The 12,291-nt window shown below is 40.7% G+C and overlaps 1 protein-coding gene across 2 annotated transcripts in view; it reads left to right on the forward strand.

Moving 5' to 3' along the window:
• Nucleotides 1-10,406, forward strand: part of dhrs13a.3 (dehydrogenase/reductase (SDR family) member 13a, duplicate 3) — a 52,313-nt gene extending 41,907 nt beyond the window's left edge. The window contains exon 7 of one of the 2 annotated variants that reach the window (NM_001201094.2): nucleotides 9,348-9,616. The gene's annotated coding sequence lies outside the window, so the exon portion shown is untranslated. Of the gene's footprint in view, nucleotides 1-9,347 lie in introns of both variants that reach the window. The other variant, XM_017490132.3, reaches the window with a different exon arrangement.
• The last annotated feature ends 1,885 nt before the right edge of the window (nucleotides 10,407-12,291 follow it).

Consider the following 12,291-nt stretch of genomic DNA (forward strand, 5'->3'; position numbering starts at 1 on the left):
ATCGGCTCTGGAGTTCAGCCATGGGCTTTTTTAATTTTCTGCTTTTGTGTTTTTAGCCGAGATTGACAGGCCGCTCGCTCCCTGGAGCATTGTTCTATTAATCTGTTTAATATGCTACAGAAACACTCAAGAGCAAGAACAGGCAGCCTGGTAATGGAATCGCAGCAGGTAAAGCGGGCTCGCCCATCCGATGGCAGCACAGGGCACTGGCCATATTACGTCGCGGCTGTGTGCTGGCGTGGCACAGTTCTGGGCATCGGAGGGGGTGCGCCACCGACCCCCTGCTGGGACCCTCTGCAGAGACAGACAGACGGACAGATGGAGGAGCTGAGGGGACCCTTCCCTGAAAAAAACTGCCACCTTCTGCGCACTCCCACACTTTGAAAAGACCCCTTTTTAATGCACCGCGTACCGCAGCCCCTGTGCTTCCTCTTTGTTCAGCACTACCTAATGACCCACTTTCAGCTACAGATTTAGTCCCACAACTTCTTCTAGACTTTTAATGAATGGACACATGTTGAGACGAACTGAAAATGTTGGCCGTTACGCTGAAACATTGCTGTAACGGGAGCTGGATGTTACCAGATGTTATCATTTTACCAAAATGACTATGCATGGCTTCATAATTTGTTGTTATCTTGCCATAAGATTTTGATAGAAGAAGCTTTTACAAGACAAACAATTGCATTTAAATGTTTAGGAAATAAATATATAGATTGGGTTAATATCATATATCCAGTACATCATCAGTACTCTGCCACTCATTGGCTGTTTTTTGTTTTTCGCACCATTTTGTGTAGAGCTTGTTGTGCGTGAAAGTCCCAGAAGCATTTTCTGAAACAAATCACCGAAATCACATTTTCCTCCATTCTGATATCTGATGTGAACTGAAGCTCTTGACCTTTATCTGCCTGATGTTTATTAGCATTTTTTAGTATTGCGCTGCTGCCACATAATTGGCTGATTGGATAACTGTATGAATGAGCAGGCGTACTGGTATTCCTAATAAACTGGACGGTGGGTGTATATGTCATGAATGAAACGAAGCCTAACTTCATTGTTAACGCAGATATATTTAACCTGCACTCCAACTTTATAATCAGGTAATCAGGACTCGAGATGAATCCAATTTCCCCCGTCTTTAAACCGAGCGCCACTTTGTTTTCGAGCCGCTTCTCAGGTAGGCTTTAGGAAGACACGCTGTGTGTTTTGACAGCGGGGTGTCCAAGCAGTCTGTTAATACGTCGGGCAGTATATCTCGCTGAAAAACGGGAATGAGTATCAGTAAAATAAGAAGTATGCCAAAAAGAAATGAGCCTCTCTAATGAAATGAGATCCTGGGGAAGCTGGAGCAGTGTGAAGTGCAGGACTCAGATCAAAGTGAGCCACTGGTAATTAGAATACATGCTGAAGAGGAAGCTGGTGAGGAAAATCAGCATTTTGCTGGAAAATTACCTGTTGAGCTGTTAAATAAATTAGAAGTGTCTGGGGAGCGAGGGCTGCGTCTTTGCTGAGCCAGACATTGGGAGTCGCTCTCATCTCCTGAGGCAGTTCTTCACTTGCAATGAGGGGGAAAAAATATATATATATGGATCTAATCTGAAGTTTTGTAACTTCTACCCAAAGGGACGTTGTGTACTTTTTGCAGATTTGTATTTGGCATTCAGTAGACTTTTCTTAAAGCTAGTAATGAAGAATTTTACCTGGTCAGGGTTTGCACTTTCTGTATTTATGTGTCTACATGGGTTTTTTTCCACATGTGTAAACCAGAGCAGCTGCTAGTCTGTATTTCTGTGGACATTCGAATCTATAGTGGTGTGGAGGAAAATGGCTACAAGCATGAATTGACTTGTGCTTGCCTCCTGGGTTATATGCTGTCTGCTGTATTGGGCTGTGCGACATGGTAAATGTCACCGATCGTCAGCTGCTTGTGCAGCGGCTGCCCTTGCCAGAGAAACTGCCGATGTAGCAGATCCTGCCTTTGATTTAGACACTAAAGGCAGCAGAACAGCAAAAGCACTGAAGCATGAAGGTAAATTCTCATAATTCACTGCCAAAAGGTTAGCCAGTGGCTGCCTCCTTTCTGGTGTTAGTTCCTAACAAATGTCACCTGATTGAAATAAGCGCAACTGTCTGTGCGAGGCCTCTGGTGCCTTTACTTTGAAACGGATATATTTATTTGCCTTCTTTTTTTTTTTAAACAAGGGATTAAATTTCTATTTAAGCCACAGGGATGCTCAAGGCCCAAGTGCAGCAGACACTTTCTAATGGTGTCTCTTCAATAAGACTCAGACTTTTTTTTTTTTTTTTTTTATCATTTGACACACTGTTAGCAGGCTTGTTGAATTCTATCGTCGGCTGTGTTTGCAGCACAATCGTACATCTCTGGCATGTAAATATCGTATATCAGCATGTGTACAGAACGATTCTCATAGCTGTTCAAAATGTGAAAATTTAGTGATCACACTAACCTCATTTTCCACACCTTTGCAGATGGATTTGTTATAACAGTGATTTTGTGTTACTCTCAGAGCTCATTTTTTGCCCTGAATCGTGCACACACACACACACACACACACACACACACACACACACACACACACACACACAATCTAGTTTCCTTTTCTGTTTTAATGTTGAAATGAGTTGTTTGCCTGTAATCGGAAATACGGCAGAAATTGTACTTCAGTATTTCCCTGTATTCCTTATGTACCCACTCATTTGCTTTACACCAGAGTGCTGTTGAATTCTCGATCCTGATTGGTCAGAAGATGTTGATTAACTTCCTGTAACTGCAGCGCAGACAGTAGTTCTGGCAAGGTTTATATCAATGCACTCATTCTAATATGTTACCGATTCTATAGTAACCACAAACATGGACACTTGTATGGTGAATGCTCCACATAAATGGCATAATGTGGTGAGGTTTTGGAAGGAGTCTCCAGTGTCAATGTTAGAGCTTGACTTTTTTTGTTTTCTGCCACAGGAAAGTCTTCACGAAAGAGGGCTGTGTGGTTGCTTAGTAACAATGGCATTCTAAATTTGTCTGTCTTATTCACTAAAAAAAGACTGGCTGGTGAGGGAATGATGTTTTTATAGCTGCTACCTTGTCTCATGGACGTCCCGCAACATTAAACATAACTGTATAAACCATAAATGGATAAAACATATGACATGGCATTGCTTAATAAATAGAAAATTGTAAGCATTGGCAAATTGGTATGGTATTTGTGGGGAAAAAAACACTTTATTGGGAAATGATCAACTTTGGGGTGGTAATGGTAACCCAGGCTCCAGCACTTTTTTCCTATAACAGCATGTTTTAGTGAGCTAAGGGGTTAGTAAATGCAGTTTTTGTTTGTTGTCGAAGAGCTATTGGCTATTGATATCTGTGATTGAGGCTGATCATAATGCTGTTTTGGGGGCATCTGTTTAGTGTTTTTCATTAGACAGAATTATCAGGCAAATATCCAAATGAAGTAATGTTTTCTGTGTTTGTCTCACTATAATTTGGATACCTTACAGGCCTGTGTGCATGTGCGTGTGTGAGTGTGTGTGTGTGTGCTTTTGGACTTCTGTCCTGACATGGCTGCTGGTATATTTACAGCATGCTGGGGCCAAGGCTTCATCAATCTCCGAGCTATGAGATAGCCCAGAGTGGATGCTGCTCTCTCTCTCCCCCCAGCACCTGTGCTCCATCTCATACACTTACCTGCAAATTTGGCCTTGGAAATCAAACCCACCACACAGGCATACACAGTGGCCAAGAGTGGACAGAAGGGAAGTGCACAGGTTCACCCTATCAAAAGGCCCAGGTGCTGTTAGCATTAATTTACCAACCGGCTACTAAGCCTGCGTATTCATTGAGTTACTACATAAGGCATGACTTGTAACAAGGCTATGGTTTGAATATTACCGTCTTTGACTATTGCAGAAACAGCGGGTAATAATACCGCTGGTCACAACTGACACTGACATTTTGTTTTGGGTTTGTAAAGCTTTAATAGTGTTGTTGATGTACTGTATTAGTCACTGTACAATCAAATTACACATACACTTGACACCTGGAGACCAGCGTTCAGTAAGTCATTAACATTGAGTAACATGCTGTAATTAATTTTGTGGTAATATGTTGACTATTTAGTCAATGCAGAGGGCACACGGTGGCCTAGCACGTTTGCCTCGCACCTCTGGGGTTGGGGGCTTAAATCCCACCTCTGCCCTGTGTACGCGGAGTTCGCATGTTCTCCCTGTGCTTTGGAGGTTTCCTCCGTGCACTCCGGTTTCCTACCTCAGTCCAAACACCTGCGTTGTAGGCTCATTCGCATTTAAAAACTTGTCCGTAGTATGTGAATGAGAGTGTGATTGTGCCCTGCGATAGGCTGGTACCCCATCCAGGGTGCCCTGAGTTCCCTTGGGTAGGCTCCAGGTTCCCCCACGACCCTGTGTAGGATAAGCAGTATGGAAAATGTCAATGCAGGTATATTTTGTTCACGTTATACAGATGTCTGATAACACGTGTTAATTTACTGGGTTACATTACTTACTGTTTAATAATGTTGAAATAAATGCTGTGGTTTGTTAATATTAACTAATGCAGTACAAAAGGTTAGTTAAGAGAAGCTTAATGTTAAGCCACAATGTCCATGTCAGATGTCAGTGTTCTACAGATATGATTTCTGCATTTTGGGAATATAATGTTTAAAGCGATAGTTCACCCAAAAATGAAAATTCTGTCAATTACTCACCCTCATGTCGTTCCAAACCCATAAGACTTTCGTTCATGTTTGGAACACAAATGAAGACATTTTTAATGAAACCTGGGAGATTTCTGTCCCTCCGACTCCAGTGGTTTAATCCCAATTTTACGAAACGATACAAATACTTTGTGTGCGTAAAAAACAACAACAACTAAAACCACGTCTTTATTCACAAAATATCTTCACTTCTTCATGGATCTCTATGTGACTCAGTTTGTGTACAGCGTCCCTCTTCCTCTGCTGTAAACAGTGCAGCGCTTCCGGATCCTATTGTATCTCGAGCGGATGTTAAAGCGGACTTTAAAGGGACAGTTAATGATGTCATTCACAAATGTGTCCAGTGGCATAACACAGACTCATTGTAAAGTGAAGACTTGTTTTGTTTTATATAGTTTGATGTCTCAAGCATGGGACATTGTAGAACAAGTCAACCCATGTTTTTATTTATATTTATGGCATTTCGACGCACGCCCTTATCTAGAGCAACTTACATTTATCTCATTTATATAACTGTGCAGTTGAGGATTAAGGGCCTTGCCCAAGGGCCCAGCAGTGGCAGCTCTGTAGTGCTGGGATTTGCATTCATGACCTTCACCTTCCTATCAGAAGGCGAATGCCTTAACCACTGAGCTGTAGTAATAGTTCAATATATTCATAACTGATCAACTGGTTGAGGTTTGGAAATGCACAGTTTCTATTATAAGACAATCCATTGAGTAATTTCATGTACTCACGTATAATAGCTAGGAATCAAATAGGGTCTTAATTTTAAAGTAATATAGCACATCACACCTTCCTTTAGTCTCTCACTCCAAAACAAGCACAAACATGCACACAGTAAAACAGAGAGCAGCTTAGCACACACACCGGGTCAGTGAGGTGAGGGGTTCAGTCCCTGATTGGTGGCATGCTCCACAGCCACTGTGCTGTTGCCCCAGGCGAGGCAAATCCTGCCAGGCTGACAGAAAATTACAGCAGGGACCTGGAACAGCCCTCACTCCCCACAGGCCATCATGTGCTAGCAACGGCCTGCTATACCTCGACAGCCAGGGTGACATCGCACACAAATATACTTACTCAACTATTGACTCATTAGTGACTTGGGGCGCTCCATACAAATACTACAGAGTCCCACGTCTTCTGCCTAAATATACACTGTTGTGTAAGCTATGTTTGTATAAAATACGTTCACACATTCATAGCTGCTTTTATTTCGTGTCAGTATCTTTATTTTCATTTTGATCTCTTGTGTAAATATCCAAAAGGACTGAACGTAGCTTTGTGTACTGTAGGATGGTGATAGTAGGAGCCTGTCATCAAGCATGGACCTGCTGTCCTGTTAGCATGCTTAAGAGCTTTGTGTGTGTGTGTGTGTGTGTGTGTGTGTGTGTGTGTGTGTGTGTGTGTGTGGAAATCCCCCCAATTCTCCCCTCCCACTTCTACTCCATCCCACCCTCCCTCCACTTTCTCCCTGCCGTCCTCTGTCCTACACGCAGAGGACATTAATCCAGCAATCTGCATATGTGCTGTGCGCCTCAGGAACCAGGCCTGTCCAGACATGCCGGCGTGTGATTTCACTTTGTTTTGTGCAAATTGCTGCTTCTGATGATGGGAATCTAATTCCCACCGAGCACAGAGGAGGAGGCTGCCGCGGTGGCTGCGGCTGCGGTGACAGAACCAGCCGCTGTCCTGTGGCACGGCGGCGTGTGCCTGCATGGTGCCACTCACACACACACACGTCGAGATGGGTGGGGAAGAGGGGGGTGAACACCAAATTGCTGATACACATGTAAGCAAATATCCTCTCAAATTATTCTCTCTCGTCAGGCCTGAACCTGCAATGATGCTTTTTTTTATTTAAGCAAGTGAAGAAGGGTGTTTTTTTTTTTTTTAACGCTAAGACAGCTCTAATTTGCGTTGAATGCTGAATTACATGAACTACGGGGCCTGCATCTGGCAGCGCTTTCATCACCTTCATATTTCTCTATTTGAGTCTGCATATTTTGTTTGGGTCGATTTAAAGGCAGAAGTGGTTTGCAATCCGCTGTGGCATTGCTTTATTTCTGATGAAATTGCCCGCTCTGTTAAGAATGTTTGCATTTCACAATAAATTGCTGTTTTTATTGGGGTCTTGAGTGCACCATTACCATCTGCTTATCACGGGTTCAATTCAGCACAGGAGGTGTGTTTTGTTACGACATACTGTATGCGCAAAGGGGACGAAGACACAATAGTGATATTTTCACGAAACCTGTTCATTTAAATGCGTAAAAACTAGTACTTTTGTCCAAAATCTTTGTGTTCCCGCATAAATGAGATATTTAAAGATCCCAAAGGTGTTGTCAAAGACTCCACATTTTTGGTTCAATTCACACTCCCAGTTCTCCTGAGACATCTTCAGCCATGTCGTTGGATATTCTTTCCTGGGTTCTGTTGGGCTGAGAGATGTGCACTGTGGCCCAGCAGTACATCCCTGATGACTCGGGAACCTGTGATCTAGACAATTAGCAATGTGATTCATCCTACAGCACAGTGGAGAAAGACACCCAGTTGTGTACAGTGTAGCATTCATACACTGGAGAAATAGGTGTCAGTCCTGTACTTTACAATATAAATGACATAAATACGTCGCTGGTGTTGTTAGACAGCTATCTCAGGATAAAGATAATCAAATATTAAACTTCAAAGCGATCTAAGAATTTGACAGTACTTTCATTTTGGTCTTATTTAGCTTATTATTCTAACATTTGACTGATTGTTTCATTTTTATATTTTAATACATTAAGGAAGCATGTACAATATATATATTAATGAACCATCTCAGTTTGTAACACCAAAAAGATTTCATTCATTCCCTCTCTCTGTCTTTTAAATTGTCCATTGTATATTTTTCCCAGACCCATCTATGACACCTAAATAACTAGGACACAGATGCATGGATGTCTACTATTGTACTTCACAAAATCCCAAAATGAAACCGCATATTGAGGGAGAAAAAGGAGTAAAGAAAGCTGGCAGAGAGAAAGTAGAAAGAAAGAGAGAGAGAGAGCAGCTGAGAGAACTTGTCAGGCAGAGTGTGTGAGCTGGCGAGATGATAATGTGGCATGACACTTCTGAAATGAGACACTGGTTGCCATGGCAAAGAGGCAGGAGGGACAGTCTCTCAAGAGGCCCAAATAAAACAAGCTGTAAATGATGTTTGATTAGACTTTAGATCATGTAACTATTCAGGACAGGCCTTTTGTCAGCTGATCGCATGCCCAGGCTTTTGCAATTTTTCACAGGACCATTTCTGCTGCGGCAAAAATATTCTTTTGGTTTTGTTTCGTTTTTCTCTCTTTTTTTCATGCTTCTTCTTCACTGTGTCTCGTTATAAATCCTCCATTTCCCCTGATTGACTCACTGCGATGTGCTAAGAGCTTCCAAATTTGGAAGATACACAGAAAAAGATTCAATAATAAAATTCAATAAGAAAATACGCTATTCTGTATAGAATTTTACTTAAGGATTTTTCATTTTATTTTTCTGCATGTGTAGGGTAAACAGGGGGATTCGTTTTAGTCGGCAAACCGGTAACTGGTCAAAGAATGAAAACGGCATTGGTTTTGCCAGATTTATTTATGAAACAGAGGAAACTTAAAAACCTCACTGGAAATCTGAGTTACAGTTGAACCTGTGACAAGGAAGTTTTATTGCTTCATAAAGTATAAAAACCTGTATTATTTTTGTATGCAAATATCTTCTGTTATTACTCTGGTTTACCAGGGGAAGGGGGTAGGCCTGTGTAGGTCTCAGGTGCGTCTCCATCTTACATAGTCAAGGCAATTCTGTGCCTTTTTCTGTTGTCTAATGGCTGTATTCATGGAACAACATGTCAAGCAATTTATTTTTTATTATAGAAAAAAAAAATCATGCCAAACCATAATTTGGGTGAGTTTAAGTTGCAGAATTATGTGATACTGTGGAAATAACAACAACCCTGATGTACACCCTTTTCCTTTTGCCTAAACTTAATAGCTAATGAAATGAGCGTGGTAAAATGAGTACTGTGGAACGTGGCATATTCAGCACACAGGGCCAACACAATGAGAAAAGGTGAGAAAAAAGTATATTAAAATAAACGAACCAACTTCTATCTGACGCTGTTACTTAGGGTAACTTGGTATGGTAGAGGGGGGAAAATATTACAATCCTTATCATACACATCCCATTAACTAATATGAAATTAATATTTGTATTAGAAATGATAAAATAGTTTTTAAAAATAGCAAATATAGTAGTAAATGAGAATTCTCTCTCTCTCTCTCTCTCTCTCTCTCTCTCTCTCTCTCTCTCTCTCTCTCTCTCTCTCTCTCTCTCTCTCTCTCTCTCTCTCTCAGCAAGCCCAGCGTATAATGAACTGCTTACCAAACCTGAACTAATCAAGTCTGACTGCTCTCTGTCATTGTCAATTACACAGCAGCCTTTGCCTGCAAAAGGCCAAATGGAGACTTAAACTACAACTACAAATTGAAAAGTAATGTGTGAAAGGGATGGAGTCAGATACAAACTTCCATGCACTACAGATTTGATTCTCCTCTCTTTCAGCAAGAAAACTGGAAGCATAAGCTACAGATTAATCGGAGACAGCATCACAGGATGAAGGCTACATGCTCGACATGCATGTCCGTGTCTGTGTGCCTGGAGAATATTAAACAAAATAACATCTACAAGGGGATATGTCTTTATCTTCTGTCCATAAATAGAAAGATTTATAGATTTCCAAATGTGTAACATTTTAAATGAAATGTGAATTTGTCAGTCTGAATTTCTGAATTTGTAATTTGATTGGGGGGCAGTACTGAATGAAAAGAATAAAGCCTTTAAACAAAATAATAATTTACATTGATCATCTTGTTCAAAAGTTTATACCCCCATGGCTCTTAATGTATCGTGTTTCCTTCTTGAGCATCAGTGAACGTTTGCACCTTTTGTAATAGTTGTGTACGAGTCCCTCAGTCGTCCTCAGTGTGAAAAGATGGATTTCAACATCATATAGCCGCTGTTGGAAAGAGGTCAAATATGCAGAAGATGCTGGAAAAGCAAAGAATGTGCAGGACCTGGAGGATTTTTCTGAAGAACAGTGAGCAGTTTAACTGCTCAGGACAAACAAGGGACTCATGAACAACTATCACAAAACATAAACACAGTCGTGGATCATCCAGGTAATGACACACAGTATTAATAATCAAGCGTATGTAAACTTTTGGACTGGTTCATTTGAGTAAATTCAGTTATTATTGTATATTATGGTATCTTGTGCTATATTGTATCTTCTGGATCTTATGTAAACATCTGTTATGTGAAATAGCTTATTCAGGACAGAACTAAATATAAACAAAATGCAATTTTGGTGAACAGTTATAGAAACCAAGCTTTCACTAATTTCAATACTTTTCTCTTTTGCATGAAAGTTTTTATTGGAAAATGTGAGTTGGGTCAAGACTCTTCACTGTTCTGATGCCTAAGTGGTGGAATGAACTCTCCCTAGATGTCTGATCAGCTGTCATTGAGAGTCTTCAAATGATGTCTAAAGACGTACCTGTTCCTGAAGTACTTAAATTATCGCATTAAATTAAAAAAAAAGTGTTGTCTGTGTGCTTTTCTTACTATATTACCCTCCCAGCAGAATGTTTTTTTTTTTTTTTTTTTTTTTTAGACTGATGGTATTCTTAGTCCGTGACCTAGTGAAGCAGTATCAGGATGTATTTATTGATATCGACTTCAAAGCAAAGTCGCTCTGGATAAGGGCATCTGCCAAATGCCGTGAATGTAAATGTAAATGTGAGTTGTCTTTTCTCTTTATCATACAGACTGAGAGAGATTCAAGAATCTCAGCTGTGTGTCTACCTCTTCCCCATGTGTTTGGCTAATCAATGGCAGACATGATCAGTAATCAAAACTGTGTAGCTCAGTGGCAGTGCTCGCCAAAGGTCCACAATTTGGATTTGGCAGTACACTGATCAATTCTGATCATTTATTTAATATATAATCCAAAATAATCTATATGTAAGATAAACTACACCATACTATTCAATTACTGAAAGCACTGAAACTGGAGAGTCGAAATTCAGCATTTCTTACAGAAAACCACCAATATGCGTGTGCATGTTTTTTAATCTGTTCATGTGGAGAATCCATCGTTTGCTCTTTGTAATGTTTGCACAGTTTAGGAACTTGCAGTTTTGAATTTCAATGCAAGAATTATACACAGTACAACTGTGTGTGTGTGACAAATAAAGAACTTGAACTTAATCCAAGGCTGTCTTAATGAGCGGTTGCTATAGAAATGATAACATGTTCGAACGAGCGCATTACTGAACCTGTGATTTGGCTTGTGGCTGGAACCACTGTCAGGGCTGCTGTTATAGAAAATTAATCAACACCATCTGACCAATCAGAATTGAGATATCAGCAGTGCTGGTGTGAAGGTCATTGGTGATCATGTGAAACAGTCATGGTTTGTGTAACATGCTGGAGTCACTGAACACGTTCACCCATGCTGTTTCCTCCCTGATGAGTCCAGTGCTGTTCATGAACGGTTCACAAACTGAAGGTGCTAGCTTTTAATAAGTCTTTGAAACTAGGAGTGAATTTCTAGCCTTAAAGCATTTCTGGTACTAGTGCCAGCTCTAATATCCATCAAAATCACATGAATTTCATTTAACCTCATGTTAAATTTGCTTAGGATTGATATCATTACTAGAATTCACCCATACCATGGACACACACGTATAAATACATATAGGTGCATCTCAAAAAATTTGATTATTGTGGAAAGTTCATTTTATCCGTAATTTAATTCTAGATTCATTACACATAAAGTGAAATATTTCAAGTCTTTTTTTGTTTTAATCTTGATTATGCTTACAGCTCATGGAAATCAGAAATCCAGTATCTCAAAATATTACAATAAAGAATTTATAATACAGAAATGTCGACCTTCTGAAAAGTATGTTAATTTATGCACTCAGTACTTGGTGGAGGCTTTAATCCTTTTGTATGAATTACTGCATCAATGCGGCGTGGCATGGAGGAAATCAGCCTGTGGCACTGCTGAGGTGTTCTAGAAACCCAGGTTGCTTTGACAGCGGCCTTCAGCTCGTCTGTATTGTTGGGTCTGGTGTCTCTCATAGATTCTCTGTGGGGTTCAGGTCAGGCGAGTTGGCTGGCCAATCAAGCACAGTAATTCCATGCTCAGCAAACCAGTTACTAGTAGTTTTGACACTATGGGCAGGTGCCAAGTCCTGCTGGAAAAGGAAATCAGCATCTCCATAAATTCAGCAGATGGAAGCATGAAGTCTCTTCCAAGTCTCCTGGTAGACGCTGCATTGACTCTCGACTTGAGAAAACATAGTGCACCAACACCAGCAGCTGACACGGCACCCCAAATCATCACTGACTGTGGAAACTTCACACTGAACTTCAAGCAACTTGGATTCTGTTCCTCTCCACTCTTCCTCCAGACTCCGGGACCTTGATTTCCAAATGA

The sequence above is a fragment of the Ictalurus punctatus genome, chromosome 17, assembly GCF_001660625.3.
Source record: "Ictalurus punctatus breed USDA103 chromosome 17, Coco_2.0, whole genome shotgun sequence".
In the NCBI taxonomy this organism is placed as follows: Eukaryota; Metazoa; Chordata; class Actinopteri; order Siluriformes; family Ictaluridae; genus Ictalurus; species Ictalurus punctatus.